Source organism: Siphateles boraxobius, unplaced genomic scaffold, assembly GCF_051911475.1.
Source record: "Siphateles boraxobius isolate OS27281-9 unplaced genomic scaffold, OSU_SipBor_1 46, whole genome shotgun sequence".
Lineage (NCBI taxonomy): Eukaryota > Metazoa > Chordata > Actinopteri > Cypriniformes > Leuciscidae > Siphateles > Siphateles boraxobius.
This window is the reverse complement of record NW_027509097.1, coordinates 395,001-416,635: the sequence shown is the minus strand read 5'-3', so window position 1 is coordinate 416,635 and position 21,635 is coordinate 395,001. Positions and strand designations below refer to the sequence as shown.

Sequence of the window (21,635 nt, the reverse complement as noted above, 5' to 3'; positions counted from 1 at the left end):
GTGAGGATGATGGAGGTGGAGATTTATAGCCTTTTCTCACAGCACTTCATATAATTAAACTCAGCAATTTGATGGCGGATCCAGAAAGGGTAAAACGACAATCATCAACTGCAGATTCACCCGTTGTAAAATACAAAAGACTTTGGACTTCGGAGTGGCTACAGAAAAAAAGAGTCTGCAACTGGACACATGCGAAAACATGGATGAATATCGGAATATCGGTAGGGCCTTAAATGTAGTCACGCAATGCTGATGTTGTTAACATTAACAATTTGAGAACAAAGTATAATTTGCACGGTTTGACGAGATATGATAAGCGATCATTTATCAGCACGATTTACTGCAATGCTTTTTCCCCTTAGTTGGTCAGAACAAAAGTGGATGTTACTTGTTCAGACGACATTTTCCAGTGAAAATTCTTATGTTGTTCATACTTCCAAGAAGCAGAATCAGTGATTGTGAATGCCAGTATCCACACCGGCGGCGACTGACAGCCGCACATTCTCCTCAAAACATTAGATTGATCCGCACTGTGCCGTGCCGAGACACAACCCGCGTAAAGTTGACTATTCCGTGAATAACTGCAATTGCAGATTTCGAACAGAGATGGCGACAAAGAGGAAAAACTACGGACTGCAGTTTTAACATTAGTGAACTACTTTAGTTAACATGGACTAAGAGTGAACAGCACTTCTAGCATTTATTAATCTTAGTTAATGTTAATTTCAACATTTAATAATGATTAAAATCAAATGTTGTATTGGTTAACATTAGTTAATGCACTGTAAACTAACATGAGCAAACAATGAAAAGCTGGATTTGATTAACATTCACAAAGATGAATAAATACTGTGACAAATTTAATTCTCATTGTTAGTTAATGTTAGTTAATACATTAACATGTTAACCGTATTGTAAAGTGAGTTACACTTTATTTAAAGATGTCCTTGTTACAGTCTAATTATACAATTAAGTACTAATAGTAATCAACTATATAGGCTACTTACTATATAATTAGAGTTAAGATTTGGTTTAGGGTTAGCTGCATGTATCAATGCATAATTAACTGTTATTACTATAGTATTACAGATCAAATCTGTAACAGGGACACTGTAAAATGAAGTGTTACCTTAAAGTGTTACCAAATTATGTTAAAAATCATTATATATATATTTCTTCATACTTCATTACATTTAAAAGTGATGTGATTGTGGTAATTCAGGCCTTTGTACCACTGTTTGGAAATGCAGTACATGAATACAGCTCTTCATTAGTGCAGATGAAGTTGCCTGAAAAAAACAAGACTTTCAAGTGCTGAGTCGTCTAACAGTGTTTTTCAGATGCCCTCAGATGCCCTTATTGACTGTTGCCCTGCGATCGACTGCTTTTGTCGGCCTCGTTGCCCGCTGTGAGTTTGTTTGTTTGCGCGGATACGGTTTGAGCATTGGTTGTTGGTCGTAGAGCGAGACACCGCTTCACTGCTGCTCGCCCTGCGATCGACTGTTTTTGTTAGCCTCGTTACCCGCTGTGAGTTTGTTTGTTTGCGTTTGTTTGTTTGCGCAAATACGGTTTGAACGTTGGTTGTTGGTCGTAGAGCGAGACACCGCTTCACTGCTGCTCGCCCTGCGATCGACTGCTTTTGTCAGCCTCGTTACCCGCTGTGAGTCTGTTTGTTTGCGTTTGTTTGTTTGCGCAAATACGGTTTGAACATTGATTGTTGGTCGTAGAGCGAGACACCGCTTCACTGCTGCTCGCCCTGCGATCGACTGCTTTTGTCAGCCTCGTTGCCTGCTGTGAGTTTGTTTGTTTTCCCGTCTATCCTGCGTCTATATTACACCCATACCACTAAAAAGACGGTTATACCCAAGACTTGAGTCATAAATTAGTATAAATATTAATAGCATCACTGGTTGCATCATTGCTAACTTACTGTCCATCTGTTAAAATGGCGAATATATCAGGTGTATGTTATCTACCTCTTGGTGCAGATGAGAACAAATCTGAATTGCTTGCGGTGCAGTCTGAATTAGAAGCTGTAGAAAAGCAGATCCTTGACCTTCTAGAGAGACAAGCTGAGCTGAGAGACCGGCGTTTAGCTCTTGAAACATCACGCGCTGATGCACACGGATCAGTGATTAACGTTAGTAACCCGCTGACGCTGACCTCGTCTACTCCGTGCGTTTCTCAGCATTGGTCCCGAGCGTCCAGGTCACGATCAGCCATGATTTCATTCACTCCGGCTCCAACACACCACCACGAAGCCTGGGTGGTTCCGCGGAAGCCGCGAGCCAGGACAAGAATCTTTTCGCCCCTCCCGGTTTTCGAGATCTCCACTCAGAACCGCTTCTCCCCTCTTCGCGAAACGGAACGCGATGCTGTGATCATCGGCGATTCCACCGTCCGACACGTCCACGCTACGTTAGGTAAAAGTAAGGTGCACAGTCACTGCTTTCCTGGTGCTCGTGTTCTCGATATCACTGCGCGGGTAACTGAGATCTTGAACGGTGACGAGCGCGTCGGAGCTGTTGTGCTGCATGCGGGAGCTAACGACACTAGGCTGCGACAGACGGAGGTTCTGAAGAAAGACTTCAGGAGCCTTATCGATACGGTACGCAGCACATCGCCTGAAACATCGATTATTGTGTCTGGACCGCTTCCTACGTACCGACGAGGGCATGAAAAGTTCAGTAGATTATTCGCGCTAAATGAATGGTTATTGTCATGGTGCAATGAGCAGAAATTGATTTTTGTAAATAATTGGAATCTGTTTTGGGAGCGACCAAGGCTCTTCCGCGCTGATGGCTTACACCCAAGTAGAATCGGGGCAGATCTTCTGTCGGATAACATCTCCAAGATGTTAAATACCATTTGACTAGTAACCAAAAATCCAAATCACAGTCTCTACTGCACCAATTTAATTGATATTAATACTAGTGTAGAACATTGCATAGAAACTGTGTCTATTCCTCGTTTACTAAGATCAAATAATAAATCTACTGCAGGATCTAGAAAAAATCTAATTGTTATTAAAACAAAAAATCTCGCTATTAGTGAACAAAAACAATTTCTAAAGCTAGGTCTTCTAAACATTAGATCGCTCACACCTAAGGCGGTTATTGTAAATGAAATGGTCACAGATAATAATTTCGATGTTCTGTGCCTTACTGAAACCTGGCTTAAACCAAATGATTATTTCGGTCTAAATGAGTCTACTCCGCCAGGATACTGTTATAAGCATGAGCCCCGTCTGATCGGTCGTGGCGGCGGTGTTGCAACAATCTACAGAGATATCCTTAATGTTACTCAGAAAACTCGTCATAGGTTTAATTCGTTTGAAGTGCTTGTGCTAAATGTTACGCTCTTAGATGTAAGAAAAAAATCCCTATTATCTCTAGCATTGGCTACCGTATATAGACCTCCAGGGCCTTACGCCAATTTCCTAAAAGAGTTTGCTGACTTTCTATCAGATCTTTTGGTCAACGTCGATAAAGCATTAATTGTTGGAGATTTTAACATACACGTAGATAATTTAAATGATGCGTTAGGGGCTGCGTTTACAGATTTATTAAACTCCTTCGGGGTCAAGCAAAACGTCACCGGACCAACTCATCGTCTTAATCATACACTCGATTTAATTATATCATATGGAACCGATCCAACCGATATAGATATCATTCCACAAAGTGATGATGTCACTGACCACTACTTGGTAACTTGCATATTACGCACTGCTGTAATATGTCATGCTGCGCCACGTTATCGACCAGGTAGAACAATTCGTCCATCCACCATAGATCATTTCTCAAATAGCTTATCTGATCTGTCCCAGCTGCTGCCTGAACCCAAACAAACAGATGAATTAGACGAACTAACTAGCACTATGAGCAACATTCTCTCTAGAACATTGGATATTGTTGCACCCATTAGATTAAAAAAGGTCAGAGAAAAAAGTATAGCACCATGGTACAATAATACTACGTATGTTTTAAAGAGAGAAACCCGTAATTTAGAGCGTAAATGGAAAAAAACTAATTTAGAGGTCTTTAGAATCACGTGGAAAGACAGTATGTCACTTTATAAAAAGGCACTTAAAACGGCCAGGGCTGAGCACCTCAGCAAATTAATAGAAAACAACCGAAATAATCCAAGGTTTTTATTTAATACCGTGGCTAGACTAACAAATAAACAGACGTCGTCTGAACAAAATACCTCGTTACAGTTTAGTAGTAATGATTTCATGAACTTCTTCACCGAGAAAATTGAAAGCATCAGAATCAAAATCGTAAACGTTCGATCTTTGCTCGCGCCTTATAATTCGGCCGCAATTATTACCCCGCAAGAACAATTACAATGCTTTACAACCATAGAACAAAAAGAGTTAAATAAACTTATCACTTCATCTAAAACAACAACATGTTTATTAGATCCTATACCAACTGAACTACTGAAAGAAGTGTTACCTGTAGTGGAAGAGCCTCTTCTCAATATTATTAACTCATCTTTATCTTTAGGTCATGTTCCAAGAACGTTCAAGCTGGCAGTTATAAAACCTCTTATTAAGAAACCACAATTAGATCCAAATAACCTAGCAAATTACAGACCCATTTCGAATCTTCCATTTATGTCAAAAATATTAGAAAAAGTTGTGTCCGCTCAACTCGGCTCTTTCTTGCAAGAAAACGACATCTATGAAAAGTTTCAGTCTGGATTCAGGCCACATCATAGCACTGAAACTGCGCTTGTTAGAATCACAAATGATTTACTTTTAGCTTCGGACCAAGGCTGTATCTCAGTACTAGTTTTACTTGATCTTAGTGCTGCGTTCGATACTATAGATCACACAATACTCTTAGATCGACTGCAAAATTACACTGGTGTTCAAGGACAAGCATTAAGCTGGTTCAGGTCATACTTATCTGACCGCTACCATTTCGTCTACTTAAATGGAGAAAAATCGATTATAACTTCGGCAAACTATGGAGTGCCGCAGGGATCTGTGTTAGGCCCTTTATTATTCTCAATATATATGCTGCCACTTGGTAATATTCTAAGGAAACATGGAATTAGTTTCCATTGTTATGCTGATGACACTCAAATATATATTTCCTCACGGCCAGATGAATACGCTAAATTATCCAAATTGACAGATTGTGTTAAAGATATAAAAGATTGGATGACGCATAATTTTCTTTTATTAAATCCAGACAAGACAGAGGTAATACTTATCGGTTCTAAAAACCGTCCACAAAACCTTTCACAGCACGACTTTAACATAGTAGGATGCCCTGTTACTCTATCCGCTACAGTAAAAGACCTGGGTGTTACATTAGACTGCAACCTGTCTTTTGAAAAGCATATTTCATATGTTACAAAAACAGCCTTTTTCCACCTTAGAAACATTGCTAAGTTACGTAATATGCTATCAGTCTCTGATGCAGAAAAGTTAGTTCATGCATTCATGACCTCGAGACTAGATTACTGTAATGCTTTATTAGCTGGTTGTCCTGCATCTTCAATAAACAAGCTACAGTTAGTCCAAAATGCAGCCGCTAGAGTTCTTACTAGATTAAGAAAATATGATCATATAACACCGATTTTATCATCACTTCATTGGTTACCTATAAAGTTCCGTATTAATTACAAGGTATTGCTTTTGACTTATAAAGCTCTAAATGGTTTAGCTCCAGTCTATTTAACGGATCTTCTATCGCCTTACAATCCATCGCGCTCTTTAAGATCACTAGATTCGAGGTTTCTGGTCATTCCTAGGATATCCAGATCCACCAAAGGAGGCAGAGCATTTTCACATTTAGCTCCGAAGCTCTGGAATAGCCTTCCTGATATTGTTCGTTGCTCAGACTCGCTCTCCCAGTTTAAAACTAGACTGAAGACGCATCTATTTAGCCAGGCATTCATATAAATTTTTTATCTTACAGTTACTGTAAATTCGGCCTCTAGTTCATAAACGCCAGAGGAGAACTGGCCCCCGACTGAGCCTGGGTTCTCCCAAGGTTTTTTTTCTCCATTGGGTCACCTGATGGGGTGTTAGGACACCATTAGGTCACTGGATGGAGTTTTTCGGTTCCTTGCCACTGTTGCCTTTGGCTTGCTCAGTTGGGGATATTCAAATTAATTAACCAATCATACCATTGATCAGCTCTACCAAACTTGGATGTCTTTTTTCCAGTAATAAACAAACATTAAGTTGTTTTGATTGATACTGTGAAGCAGCTTTGATACAATCTGTATTGTGAAAAGCGCTATATAAATATATTTGACTTGACTTGACTTGACTTATCCAGAGCTCCAATTATCTGGCAGCTTACAGCGGTCATTAATGAAGGAAACGGGATCCTTGACATTCTAAATTAATTAGACGGATCCGAAAAACACAGAAAACATCTCATAAACCCCCAGGATGCAGATTGAGAAGGTGTGTTTGTCGCAGCCTTCAGTCTCTTTAGGTCTTACTTAATGGATGTCACACACACACACACACACACACACACACACACACACACACACACACACACACACACACACACACACACACACACAGATCCTCATCTGTCATTCTCTTTTATCACTCGTGCCTCATTGTGCTGCTCTGACGTCTCACAGCTCTGCGCTTGTTTCCACAGATGCGTCTCCGTCTCTTCCTGAAGTGCCTAATGGCTCTTTTATCATTGCACGATTCGGTCAGAATGTCATAAGTATTGCATGATGAACATTCAGCATTTGACATAGCTGCTGCTCAGATATCAAGCCTAAAGTCTCATAGGTTTACATCAAAACAGCAGAACAATTAGCAAAAACTGCAAACAGTTGTTCACACATTGCTTTTGTTGTTGTCTCAAAAAGGGATTTAGTGCGTAATAGCCCAGTTCACGCTGTACCTGGACTTCACCTGGAAATCAGTTCTCTTCATTGTGATACAATCTCAGTTCACTTTATTTGACACAGATATTTTTTGGATGCGAGTCAACATGAATCAGGGCCTGTCCGCTCCTCTCCTCTCTGTTCATCACATTACAGATTCGGTTCTGTTCAAGCTCTTTTCCAGATGAGACCGTGTGTCTCTGCGGACGGGCTGCTGTAAGCGTCTTTCAGTCTGTGCAGCACAACGGGTTTCCCCAAACGGGTTTGTGAGATTGTGATAGAAATGGCTGTGCAGAGTAGTATTCTGTATTTTCTCACTCTCATGCAATTCCAAACCTGGATTACTTTTTTGAGTTATTTTCATACAAAAACAGCATGCGGTGAACAAATGTTCAAGAAAGACTAAGAAACATCAAGTGACTTTAAAAGCATTTGAATTAGGAACAGGTTGCTAAAATATGCATTTAAAAAAATAAACCTAAATAAATAAATAATAAAGAAAGGAATCAGGGCTTTGGGGGAAATGCCCCAGATATTATTGTAATAATATTTTATTCTATGCCTAGACTTGATGTGCATTATTTACAGCAACTTTTGTGTTTTATTTTATTTTAAAGTAATAGCCGTAGTTGTTGCAAACTGTGTAAATTGTTATGGTGTGTGTCTTCAAGTTGGCTTTTTCTTCTTTTATTTAGTACTAAATGTGTTACAGATGTGCATAATTGTCCTTTTGATAACAGATTTCATTTTAAAAGCATTAAATTACACGCACAGAATGGCATTCAGACATTACTCATGTCAGATGGCCGTAATAGCGTTTTCTTTTCTCCGTATTTTATGTTCTTGACTTCATGTTTTTACTGAGTTCTTTGTCCTTATATGGTGGACGTTTTGAACCAAAAGAAGCAAAAAATGGATTTTGTGATTTGAAATGGAGCCATTTGCATTGTTCCGTATAGTGAGTCGACAGGGCGATAGAGAGAAACATTAGCTCCGTTTCAAAACATAGTGAACTGCTAATATGTTTGAAGTGAGTGAATGAGTTTAGAAAATGCCCATAAATAGTTCTTACTGGCCATGAAATAGTATTTTGCATTATTTTTTATTAAAAATGTTAAAACCTGTTTGTTCTTCTTGGTGATCAAACTATACTGATGTTCAATATCTAATACCATATTCAAGACTTTCAGTGAATATGGACTTAAATTTTTTTCTGTTCCTCAAAGATATCATGTGACTTCAGAAGAGACATATGTAAAATATTGTGCATATATAGACCAATGGAGTCATATGGACTCAATTAATGATGCTTTTTGGTCTTTTTGGAGTTTAATAATCCCAATATGCATTTATATTATATAGAAATGAGCAACTGAGATATTCTTCAAAAATTAATGTTTCGTGTTCCACAGAAGAAAGAAAGTCAAACGGGTTTGGAGCGACATTAAGGCAAGAAAATAAAAATAATATCTTTCATTTGTGAGCAAATTATTCTTGTAAATGTACAGCACAGGCTTGCATGTGTGAAATGCAGATTGTTTCATTTTGTTGTCTAATAAACCTGGCATTGCATTTTACAAATATTGCTTTTGTTCCCTGGATAAAAGCGTCTGCTAAATGCATAAATGTTCCTTCTTGCACTCAGAACACTTCCAAGTAAATCTGTTTGTTTTTGTGTGTCTGCTTTTATTAGCTTGTGTCTTTATAGACTGTCTGTTTATTTGATTGTGCGCTGTTGTCTTTTTCCTGCGCTCTGACATGCAGCTTGACCTCAGTCGGAGCATCCTGTCGCTCAGCAGAGTTTCTTGACCTTTGACCTCTGCGCTCCATCCGTCTGACAGCCTGTGCTGAGTAAGCGTTTGAACGAGTTTTATCTTGTGCAGATTACTAAAAAACACCAAGCAAACAAAATCTCCTGCTTCCGCCCCATTTGACCAGCAGAGCATGTTTTCCCAAGAGCCCTGAAGATCTGCTGAGGAAACTGAACCCTGCCTCAGTGATTTTCCTTTTGTTCTCTAGTTTCAGGGGGTTTGGTGCTCTCGAGAAGCGTTTGCACCGCTCGCGCTCTTTAAAGCACAATAAAAGAGAAGCAGGGACTTGTGGGAGCTCTTTCCCTCGCGCTCATGCAGAAAGCAGATGTTCTGCTGAATCGCAGCAGTCGTGTGGTGCTGAGCTCGAGTCTGGGGTTTGAGTGTGAGAGTTCCCTACAGGGACGCCGATGAAAGCTGAACGTACTGAGAGGAAGTGTTGGACGAGTGTAGCTGGGAAACACAGGGGGTGTTTGTGAGAGATCACTGAGACGAGAGGAAATTAAAACATGTGCAGAGATGATGTACTGTTAGTATTTAATGAGGATTTTGCATTGGAGTAAAACACAGATTATGTGTTTTTGTATATGCGTATCTATAGCACAAGTTCATGCTTTCATTTTGCATGCTCTTTATACGCAGAAATGACCTTTTGCGTGCATCTGATATGCATTTTTTTAGCGTACATATGATATGCACTTTTTGCATTAATGTGATGTGCATGTTTTGCGTGCATATGATACAAATGATGATTTATACACATAATAAATGTTATATCATGTTTACAATAATACAATATTTAGTATTATTATATAATGATGTAATATTTAGATTTATGCAATTATTTGTAATACATTAGAATAATATGTATACATTAGGGCTATAAATATTACGATTAATCTGACATAAAAGTTTGTGTTTATATAATATATGTGTGTGATTTGTCGATCATATAAATATATGATTTGTCGATCATGAGATTTGAAGTTGAAACACTTTTGCATACTTAGAAATTAAGCCCCATTAGCTTGGGCTATATATTGCAACTAAATAAATTAATAAAATGTATTAGTTAAGTAAAAATAATCAAGATAGCCTTGTATTTATTTTACTTTTTTCCTTTGTTTTGTTTGTTTTTATTGTTTTCTTCACTTGAGTGAGTTTTTAGTAAATGCAGAAGTTATGGCGTGTTTTATGAATTAATTTGTTCAGGAACCGTTCTTTAATGCATGCATTTGCTGAATCAGATGAATAATGAGGCTGAAGGTTTGAAATCATTAGTTCCAGTGCAGAGTTTTCATGAATATAGATGTCGTGGTTCTTCTGATTCATACACATTTGCATTCGTATAAGATTGTTCGTTTAGACACGAACACAGACTCCTTGACCTCAAATGAAATGTTTTTTGAGCACTGGAGTGAAGGACACTTGAGTGGTTCAGGACACGATGCATTGTTCATTTGGCTTCAGGTGAATTATGAGGACAAAACACTATTTTTCCTCCTGAACCGAAGGACTCGTCTAGACAGCACTCTTGAGGGGTTTCCAGGACTCAAGGTTCAGCATGACACACAACCAAACAGACAATTTATGATTCAGCACACCATTCCACATTCGATTTGCATGCTAACACAATACTGAGAGAATAGCTGATAATTTCCCCATCTCCAGAATGCTGCGTCATTAGAAATACATTGTTAAATCCACCAAAAGTGAAGATTCTGTCAGTATTTACTCACCCTCATGTCTTTCCTTTTACTACTTTCGGGAAAAATGTGTTTTTGTCAATTTTCCATGTCTTTTACATGTACAGCTTGCAGATTCCACTGAAGAAAGATATTCTGAACGACATGAGGGTGAGTAAATGATGACAGAATCTTCACTTTTTCATAAATGATTCCTTCTAAACAGGTTTCTCACGCTGTTTGTGGGGATTTTTGTTTAATTCAGCTTTTATTAGACACCAGATGAGCAATTGAGACAGAACTGGCATGTATTATACTGTATGCTGTTCAAATTAATCCGTAAATAAAGTATTCCCAGATGGTTGTGACTGGCTCACGGAGCAGGATTATTTTCATATATCACGTTCTTGCTACTTTTAGCAGATGTGAGGCTGCTTGAAAGGCAGACCGTCCAAATGTTTGGTCAAACCGGATGTAATGAACACGCTGAGGCCCAAAGGGAGAACAACAATTAGGCCCAAAATACTAGAAGGAGATGAAAGTTCTTCCAGGAATTGCTGTGATTGATTGGGATTGAGAAAGGTTTAGGCCTTGGCTTGACGTGCAGGCTAATTCGGTACCTTTGGCTCTGACTTCATAGACTTTCACACTACCTAAAATGTAATTTGGGCTTATAAAAAATACTCTTTGACTTTTAGATTTTTTGTGATGTTCATTGCGCAAGTGTCAGAGGAGCAAAACCACTGTGAAAGGAGTTGTAAGTGTTAGCATATGTGGGATGCCTTCCAGGAGCTCTGAATTGATCCCGATACATTTGCATGTGCTTACGAGAAACGTTTGATTACTTACTTTTGTTAAAGGGATAGTTCACCCAAAAATTCTGCCATTAATTACATAAAGCCTAAATTTAATCTGTTCATCATATAAAGCGATTGAGTCTCTCCAGACAATTTGGACTAAACCGCTCAATCCATATGGATTAGGTTTACAATCTCTTTATGAACGTTTTGAAGCGTCTAAGTGTCAGTTGCGTAGGCTGTCAATGGCGGGACAGAAAGCTCTCAGATTTCATTTTAAAATATCTTCATTTGTGTTCCGAGGATGATTAATTAATTACAGAATTTTCATTTTTGGGTGAACTAACCCTTTGACATGTTACTCAAAGAGAGTGCTGAGATCATTAACCAGAGATGTTTGTCACAAATGAAAGACGATAACCTTGCAATAACCTTTCGATTTATGATTTTTATTTCCTGCTTCTAAAAGTTCTCCATTGTTCTCGGAGAGGGTGAGTGGCAAAGATCGCACCCCAAAAATCAGATGAAAAGAAAAGTGATTTTAAGGAAACGTGCACTCCCAGACTCGTAATGTTTGCGTACGCGATGACAGATGTGTTAATGTGGCCAGATGTGCCCAAAGATCCCGCATTGATGGATACTCTTCAGAGGAGAGGTTGCGTTTTGTACTTTCTTATGGGTTTGATGTTTCATGAAGAGCTGTTTTCATGCCGAAGTTTATTTGTTCTGTTTGGCAGTACAATGACTGCCAATGGAGAAATAAATCATTGATAAACATCATATTTTAAATCACATCATACGCATTGAAACAAGAAATCACAAATGACGTCTCAACTTCTCCTAGACAGTTTAAATGGAGAACAAATGAGGACTTGTGTTATCCAGATGTTTCTCCTCTAGTAATCTTACACATCTCAACATTGTCTCAAATTATGATTTGCTTGTATCAAATGATTTTCTAGCTCTTTACTGTATATCAGTAACTAAGTCATGTATGTCTGTTTTTGTTACTCTGAAGGAATTGGAAGAGTCTGAGATCAAGTTGAAGGAGATAAATCTACTTGATCTGACCCTTAAAATGACTTGTGTGGGTGTTAATTTAGTGCAATTAAACAATATATATTTTTTTTTTACAGTGTTGAGATTCATAATTGAGACCTCCATTAAGTCTCCTAAACTGTAAAAAAACAATGTCTAGGCAACACATTTTCCTATGGGTACATTTCAAATGCGTTTATCGACGATGCATTCATAAATCACCAGATGAATTAAATAAATATGAAGACAATCATTTTAAAATTAAATCTGAAATGCAACCCACAAATTTCCATAACAATAAGACAATATAGAGATAGGAAAATATATAGAGATAATAAGTCTGATATATTTTGTACTTTCTGCTTGTTTTAATTAAAGTCGGTGTGTTTTGTTTTGACCAGGGCCCTGTTCCCCAATAACGCTCACTCTTTGCGAGCTAAGAAGACTCGAAAGATATATCTTACCAAAGTTGTTTAGGTTCCTAAGTGTGTTCCCCGAAGTGTCCCTTAGGAAGCTTCTTAGCACGCTGCTTCTTACGTTCGACGTTACAAAGGCGCTGTCCCAAGTGAAGGTGCTGAATTAGTTGGCATCGATTGCTCAGGAATCGATTTTGCAATTCACGCAAAGGTGCATTACGGCGTTGAGAAAGACAACACGTCATATGCAAATCAAACATTACTCAAATTATCCTAGTAACATTTATTTTAACATAGTTTAAGTTATCAGTAAAATATAGACTATTAATTAAATTATCAAATTGTGATATGTCAAAATGTTTGAGGTGACCGATCAAAGCAGGATTTATGTTCACAGAAGCGCGAGCCGCGCGCGAATCCCAACGCGACGCTTCAGGAGATAAGATGTACGTGGCAAAACTAAATGATCGAAGTTTTAAACGACATAAATAATCAGTTTGCAAAGACTGTATCAATCAAAGCTCAGCTTCGGGAAGGGGATATTTACAGGTAAAGATAAAGAGACTGAGAGAAGAAGAACAAGAGAAGGAGAGGGAGATAAGAGAGGAGAGCAATAGCCTATTGCATACTGTGGCCAGAATGAGAATGACTTTATTGCAATGGATTCCTATTTAACACAGATATACATAGCCTACGTTCTTTGACAATTACAGTGGAAAAATAATATGAGCAACCCCCTAGCAAGATTACTTTTGGGACCTCTGTATTTATAAAACCCTGTGTACGGCTTTTGCACTGAATAGAAAATTATATTTTTTGAAAAATGCAATGAATTACAAGGCTGTACAGAAGAGTGCTCTATTGCTGACTTATGTACTGAGGTTTTAATTACATTATTTTAAAATAGTCAGTCGGTAACTAAAGTGGGCCGGTCTAAGGCAAGAAACTCCAGGGCTGAAAATGAGTCCCACTCCGGCCCTGAAACCTCTCACTCAAAGTGCAAACCTACACACCAAATCTCCAAAACCATAAGCTATTTCTCAGTCTTTGACTCAGTTTTCAATTGCAAAAAAAACTTTTTTCAAAACACTACACACAATTCTCTACCTAAACACAAAAATCTAGCAGGAATTTACTTGCTTTCCTTTTCCAAACACAACCAATCAAAATGATACACTTATTCACCAGGTCACACACACACACACACTCATATGTGCAAACACTAATTGCTTTACTGATCACTAACCAATCACTGCTTTACTGTAGTATAAGCCTATAATAGGTCAAAGGTCAGATTACCTGTTTTGAACAATGGATGCCAACAATGGACAGAGACCCCCCACACTCAATTGTGTTCTTTACTGTATTATAAAGAATATACTTTTGGTTTACATATGTTTATGGATTTGTTGTATGCTACTGTATACAACAGTAATGTTTGGCCTAATAAATATTTTATGTTTCTACATTGCATTGGTGAATACAGTGTACTTGTTACCCCTCTCAGAAGATTACTTTCACTGTAGAACATTGTATTGAAATATAAGCGTATGAAAGACAAAAGAGCTTTAGATTTAGAAAAACAATGTTTACATGGTTTGCACTATTGCACTATTATGAAATAAGTGTTTGCCATTTGATGTAAATGCTTCATTCTGACATGTGTTTATGGCATTTTGAATGCAGTGTTACATTTTTGAAGGAGATGTGAGGCATTTTGCATTTTGTGTGTGAAGTGAAAATGTGTGTAAGCAGTTGGAAAAAACTGTAATGGTAAGGTACTTTACAATCATAATTGTAAAAGTTACTTCTGTTTAATGTGGTATTGATTGCCATTGGTTAATGTTTTCAATAAAAAGCAACCTATCTACAATGAACAGAGAGAGAGAGTTAGATACTGAATATGGTGGGGAAGCAACGTAAAAAAAGGGCACCAAGCTTCTCGTCAGAGGAACTTGAAATTTTGCTGGACGAGGTGAGCTTGCACAAGGTGACACTGTTTTCCAGTTTTCGGAATAACTTGTGCAACAGCAACAAAAAAGAGCTATGAAGCAACATAGCAAGGAAGATGGCTGCCTCTGGATCAGGCACACCAAGGTCCTGGCAGGACGTCAGACAAAATGTCAAAAAGCCTCAAGTTTTGGCGAATAAAAAAATTGACATTTTTTTGCGGGCGGCGCCGTCTTTGATTCAATACAAGGACACGTTGGATCGCTGCCATAGTTGGTCGCTTACTGGACACCCCCATGCTTACCCATTTATAGATCTTAGCCATTTAGAGCCAAATTTTTTGCCAGATTTTAATTATCAAAAGAGATTGCCAATTTAAAAGCTTTAATGACATTACGAAATAGCCTAGGCTAATTACCACCATATTAGTTCTGATACCAAATAAAGTCAACTTCATAAATAGGCCTGTATCCATTGCGAACATATTTTATTATTAGTCTTCAAATGTCCATAACACGAAATCATTTTTGAGCCACAACATTGTCAACATACCATAGTTTGACTTGTACTGCGCTGCGCTGATTTCTAAAGACTGCTGCACAGTGGCGGCGACTAGCGTCTTGAGCTCAAACAACGCTCAGAGAGAGCTTATGAATGGTCCAGACCAACCTTACGAAAGTGTGACTTACAGAAGATATACTTAGCGTACGAACATGTCGGGAATCGTGCCATCACATTAAGAGAGAGGTTAAGGAATAGGTTAAGAACTACTTAGCGATAAGAACATTTTGGGGAACCGGGCCCAGTTCTTTTGCTTCTTCTTTATGAAGTGTGAAGGTGATCGGTTGTTGTTTTTATTTTTCAGTAATTCTTCCTAAATAGTTCTTCAAATCTCAGAGACTGTTGCTGCTTTTCCAGCACTAGGAACATGTGCAGGTTTTTAAAAGTTTTTCACCATTTTTAATGCTTTTTTGACTTGTTTTATTCGCACTTCTGCATTGAAATCAATCATGTGACACCTTGACCCATGACCTCTAGACACCCTTAGGTGGGTTTCTTTTCTTCCCAGTTGATAAGGCTTCTGGTCCTCAGGTGTTTTCCGTGACCCAGTATACTACATCTGCCTTCATTCCAGCTCATGATGGAATAGTTCAGCCCTGCGATGAGGCAAGCGGTCCTTCGTCCGGTCCAAGGGTGTAACGCTCCTCATTAGCTAAAGCTGAAGAACTGGCAGCTGGCTCTGTCTTGCCATGGGATGTCATTACATCAACCTCTGAATATTTCCATGGATTATTGCATTCCAAGTCAACAGTTCTCCCATCACACAAGTGTTATTTGGTTTATTCCTGTGAGTCATTTAGAAATCAGATACCTTCATAGAAACTTGTTATGGAACTGAGCTTGAGGACTGACTCTGCTGATGACAAAATTTACTTTATAATTTAGAAAGTAGCAAAAAACTGGTATGCTTTGCTGAAAGTATGCTTTGGTTTTTCCAAACCTGTAACTTCAGTTTTTGATATTTTCTAAATGATTGTCTGTGGTGATTGATGTAATGCAACACATGCTGTCAATAGAGGGCTGTACTTTGTAATGAAACCCCGAACATTTCTTTAACGCCTATAAATCCCTAAAATAGAGTATCTGTAATTGGCAACGTCTGGGTCCAGTGAGAAGCATATTCACCTTAAAAAAATTTTTTTTGGGTACATTTAAGTCTTGGTCTCTCTTCTAAATCGTCTGGATTTGATGTTTTACATTATTTCCAAAGCAGATGTTTGATGCTGGAAACGTGTCTTACCTTTTGGATAAAATGACCTCAGAAGACTTACATTGTTCAAGTCGAGGTAATTGATTCATGTTAAAGGGTTAGCTCAACCAAAAAATTTAAATTCTGTCATTAATTACTCATCCTCATGTCGTTCCAAACCCATAAGACTTTTGTTTATCTTCAGAACACAAATGCAGATCTTTTTGAGAGCTTTCTGTCCCTCCATTGAAACTTTGACGCTTAAAAAAGTTCATAAAGAGATCGTAAAACTAATCCGTATGAATTTTCTGGAGAGACTCACTTGCTTTATATAATGAACAGATTTGCAGATTAAACAGAATTTAAGCTTTTATTCACATATAAACATTCATCAACTAACACATCAGTTGTGGTAAACGGAAGCTCAGGCATGTTGGTGATCTGAGTAATTGCTAGGGTGTTGCCATGTGGTTTCTATATAATGTGTGTGTGTGTGTGTGTGTGTGTGTGTGTGTGTGTGTGTGTGTGTGTGTGTGTGTGTGTGTGTGTGTGTGTGTGTGTGTGTGTGTGTGTGTGTGTGTGTGTGTGTGTGTGTGTGTGTGTGTGTGTGTGTGTGTGTGTGTGTGTGTGTGTGTGTGTGTGTGTGTGTGTGTGTGTTTGTGTGTGTGTGTGTGTGTGTGCGTGCGTGCGTGCGTGCGTGCGTGTGTGTGTGTGGGTAGGTTTAGGGTTAGATGATAGAATATACAGTTTGTATAGTATAAATATCATTATGTCTATGGAAAGTCCCCATAAGACATGGAAACCCATCAAATTGTGTTTTCTTATTGGCCCAAGTCAAAAAGCCGCAAATCTTTGGGATAATATGGTCTATATTAAAAGTCTGTGGGGATTTTTTTTATCTTTCTCCTGGCAGAATTGTAAGTCTGATTACTTATAAAAGTAACAGCATACCTCTCCCCAACAAGCCGCATGATGGGAGGTATTATTCATTTAGCATGCTAAACAGAGGTTTTTAATAGAGACTCTGCATTACTGATCCATCTTCCAATTATCAGATAAGAGGACACTCCAGATGTGTAAGATGATAAAGAGGAACTTATTTCTATGCAAGAGGAAACGCTCTGGAACGCGTCATGACCTGATTTCTCCTACATAAGTAGCATGAAAAAACTGTGTTTTGTCCTTGACAGGATAGGCACGAGTTCATTATTGCTGAATTCACGTTTAGTCAGCCAAGGACTGGAAAGTAATTTGAGCTGTAACTCTGTCCCCATCCAATCCCCCCATGTCATTTGTTCCCCTCTCTCTTTTCTATCTTTCTTTCTCTAGCGAATGGCAGGCTTCCAGTCTGGATGTGTGTGTCTCTCTGTTACTCCACATCAGGATGCACATGTAAATAAACTTAGGCTGATGTGCTCCAGTTTGTTTGCTCTTCATTTAAAGCTGCCAGGGGGGCAGTGTTGAAGTGATTCTGTCAAGATTCACCCTCATCTTGTTCCAACCTGACATTTATGCTGTTTTCTTTTTTTACTGAAGACTTTTTCTGTAAGAGTCTTTACATAGCATATGAATATTATGTAAGCTTGTTTCCGGCATGGAATAAAAAAAATGTAAAAGGTAATTGCGACTTTTTATCTCGCAATTTAGACTTTTTTTCAGTCCGCAATTGTGAGTTATGGAGTCCAATTCTGGAGGAAAAAAGACTGACATATATCATGCAATTTAAAAAAAAGTCAGAATTGTGAGATAAAAAGTCGCCCTCTTTTTATTTTTTTTTATTTTGTCAAGTCAAGTCATCCTCATTTATATAGCGCTTTTAACAATGTAGATTGTTTCAAAGCAGCTTTACAGAGATAAAGATATAATTTAAGGTAACAGAGATTGGTTTAGTTTTATAGTGATTCTTGAAAAATGTTTTTTCCAGCTAAAGTTAGTTTTGATTGATTCACTTCCGTCTAAATGATCATTTGTTAGTAAATTAGGGGCCGCTAAGACGACACCGTTCTCTCTAAACAGACTTTAAACGCGAACCTGTGATAGACGCTGATGGCGTTCACATGCGCATTAAGAATTGATTCTATAGTTATGTGCGTTTGAATATATATGCGCAGGTTTGTAATTCCTTATAAACCATGCCTAAACAAACTACTTGTCTTGTCTATAAATTTTAATGCAAATTTTTGTGGCGGAAACAAGCAACCATTATTCTAATTAATCATACCAAATTTTATATATATATATATTATTTTGTAAAACATACAACATTTTCGCTAAATAATAAATAATAAAGATTATCAGCGAATAAAGATTTGTTTTTTTTTTTAGCTTGACCGATTCAATGACTATGAAGTGTTGAAGACTATGAAGAAAAAGATGAACATAATTCAGGTTTAAATGACATGAGGGTGTGTAAAAAATGACAGCATTTTCATATAGGGCTGAACTGTTCCTTTAAGTTGTATGCTTGAAAGAGAAACCTCTTTTGTTGTTTTTATTCCTTCCACTCCTGTCGTGTCCCTTTCTAGTTTTCTATCTTGCGAGAACACAAAGCATTAAGTGACCAGGGGAAACAACAGCGTCCTGCTGTGTCTTTTTCCCCTACTGACTGATGATTTGATTAGTTTTTTTCTGCTTGTGGCTTTGCTGCAGTCGTCTTTCCACAGCATGAAAGGTAGAATTATTTCTCTTTTTTTCCTACTTGGTAATCTTTCGCTCTGCTTGGTCTCTGCTCGTGTGAATAATTGAAGAATAAATTAGAAAATGGCCACAAAAACATAATACTTTGTTGATTGTTTGTCATTTTAACTTCTCTTTGAGCCAATTTCATGACTGAATGTTTGTTGTGCTGGATCTAGATCTTCTCAAGGACATGGTAATGATGCCATATCATGATCTAATGAGATGTAATGAGGAGTCAGGATTGATCTCGCTTAGCAGTGGTGGGAAGATGTGACGTAGTACTTTAAGTTCACCCAAAAATGAAAATTCAGTGGTGGGCAAACACTGAAAGCTTCCCAAAAGGTCACTAGAGTAACATAAAAGTGTTCGTGGTCGTGGTCCATATGACCGTATTCCAAGAGAGTTCATTTTTGGGTCTGATAGGCGACTGTAAGACTAATTTTCTGCTAGTAGAGGTACTAAAACTAAGTTTCATTTGTAAATGCAGAATACGTTTCTTTTGATAGTTTTCCTAATGTATAGTGAGTTTATATTTTTCCTCATTTGTAAGCTAATTTGAATAAATGCATCTGCTAAATGAATAAATCTTCCATTATGAAGTGCACACACACACACATCATTGGCCTCTTTAGTTTTATGGTTAAAAAACATTATTGATTGATTCAATAGAGAAGTAGTTTTTGTTTAGTAGTTTATGGAAGATATTAGATGTTCCTTTTAATGGAAATGCACTACAGAATCAAACGGTCATTGAAAATGTTAAAACAGTGATTTTCTATAATTCCATTATTCCATTGGCTATATTTTTTGTTCTTTGTGAGTGCATTCTCCATCAAATCCTTTTAAAAAAACATTACAAACGGCTGGACAAGTCATAGAAAAGTCATGGAAGTTGAACCCTGAGCAAAGTTCAAGATTTGTAAATATTTTTAACTAAGCTAAAACTCAAAGGATAAATCCTATTTTGGCCTTTACAGTCTCCAGCGTCTGTGGATGATCAAGCATATGTTGAGTTGACCCTCTTGCCTCCAAACCCCACCTGAGGGAATCTTTATGGCCACGGTTCAGACCTCAGATCAGTTTGCTGCTTCTTCAAGACTTTGTGCTTGTAAATGCTTCTGCTGCATCTGTGATCAGAAGAGCAACATCTGTCAGAACATCTGTGATCGCATGGCAGATTTCAAGACATCTCGTCTCTTCCTGGTTTTTTAGACACCACTGCCAAATGCTGTTTTGTAGTTACATGTGTTGTTCATCCCATTTATTATGTGAAACAGTCCTGTAAGCCATGAACAGTGCGAGGTGAGACCAATTAAACATCCTTCCATTATAATTAAGCGATAAGGGACAAGAGGTCGTGCTGCAATAGAGTCACGGCTGAGTTCCTGCAACCCCTTAAAAATATTGAGTTGTCCTCAAGTGTCTTATTGCTTATAAAAAAATGCATAATACAAAATGCATAACATGATTCAAACATGAGGAAATTCATTTAAGATAAAATATTCCTTGACTTATTCCTTAAATAATGTTAATGATCGGTATCTGATTGCACAGTTGATAATTCAAGTGCACTCAAAAGTTTAGTTTAGTAAGATTTATTTATATTTTCATTAATTGATTTTATGCCGCAAAGATGCATTAAATATAATAGAAGTGACAGCAAATACATTTATAATGTTTCAAAAGAATTGTATTTCAAGTAAATGCTGTTCTTTTGAACTTACTATTCAAAGATCAAAGAATCCTGAAAAAATCTGTCATGGTCTTCACAAAAATATAAAGCAGCACAACAGTTTTCAACATTGATAATAATCAGAAATGTTTCAAATCAGCATATTATGATTTCTGAAGGATCATGTGACACTGAAGACTGGAGTAAAGATGCTGAAAATCCAGCTTTGATCACAGGAATAAATTACATTTTAACATATTCAAATAGAAAACAGTTATTTTAAATTGTAATAATATTTCACATTATTACTGTGTTTAGTGTATTTTTCATCAAATAAATCCTAAGCAAAAGTGACTTTTTTCAAAAAAAAAATTTAAACATCCTACCAACCCCAAACTTTTTAAATGATACTCTGTGTAAGTACAGATGTAATAATGTAATGACCAATCAGCATTCAGGACGCGATCCAGGATAGGAAATATTGGTTTTATAATAAACATTAATCAGAAAGTAATTTTCCTGCTGTCAGAACAACTCATTAGACATTTACATTCAATAATAAGATCTGTCTAATCTTTTAAAAAATCAATTAAATTCATTTTCTAGCTCTTTGAGGGTGCAGTACAGCAAATGTTTCCATGAACCTTGATGGTATTTTCAGATACTAAAAGCTATTTTTAACTTAAAGTGTTTCTGGAAAACAATCATATTTCATTGTAAATTCACTGCAAGGTTTTCATTGATTTCCTTCCACACGGAGTCGGCTTTAAGATCATCTAATTCGATTTAGTTTGGCGAGAGACATCAACAACAAATTTCTCCTGGAAGTTGAGAACTAGTGTGTAATGTGCAGTAATCAGAATGACTTTCACATTTTAACATTCAAACTGAACAGATTTTTAGTGTGGTGTCATCGATTTTAGGTTAACCCTCCCCAAACATGGACGGTCTATTCCTGGAA

General features: G+C 37.5%; 1 protein-coding gene across 4 annotated transcripts in view; it reads left to right on the top strand.

The window, feature by feature from the left end:
* The window catches only part of adam12a (ADAM metallopeptidase domain 12a), a 118,527-nt gene that overhangs the window by 32,929 nt on the left and 63,963 nt on the right, over nucleotides 1–21,635 (top strand). The window lies entirely within an intron of this gene.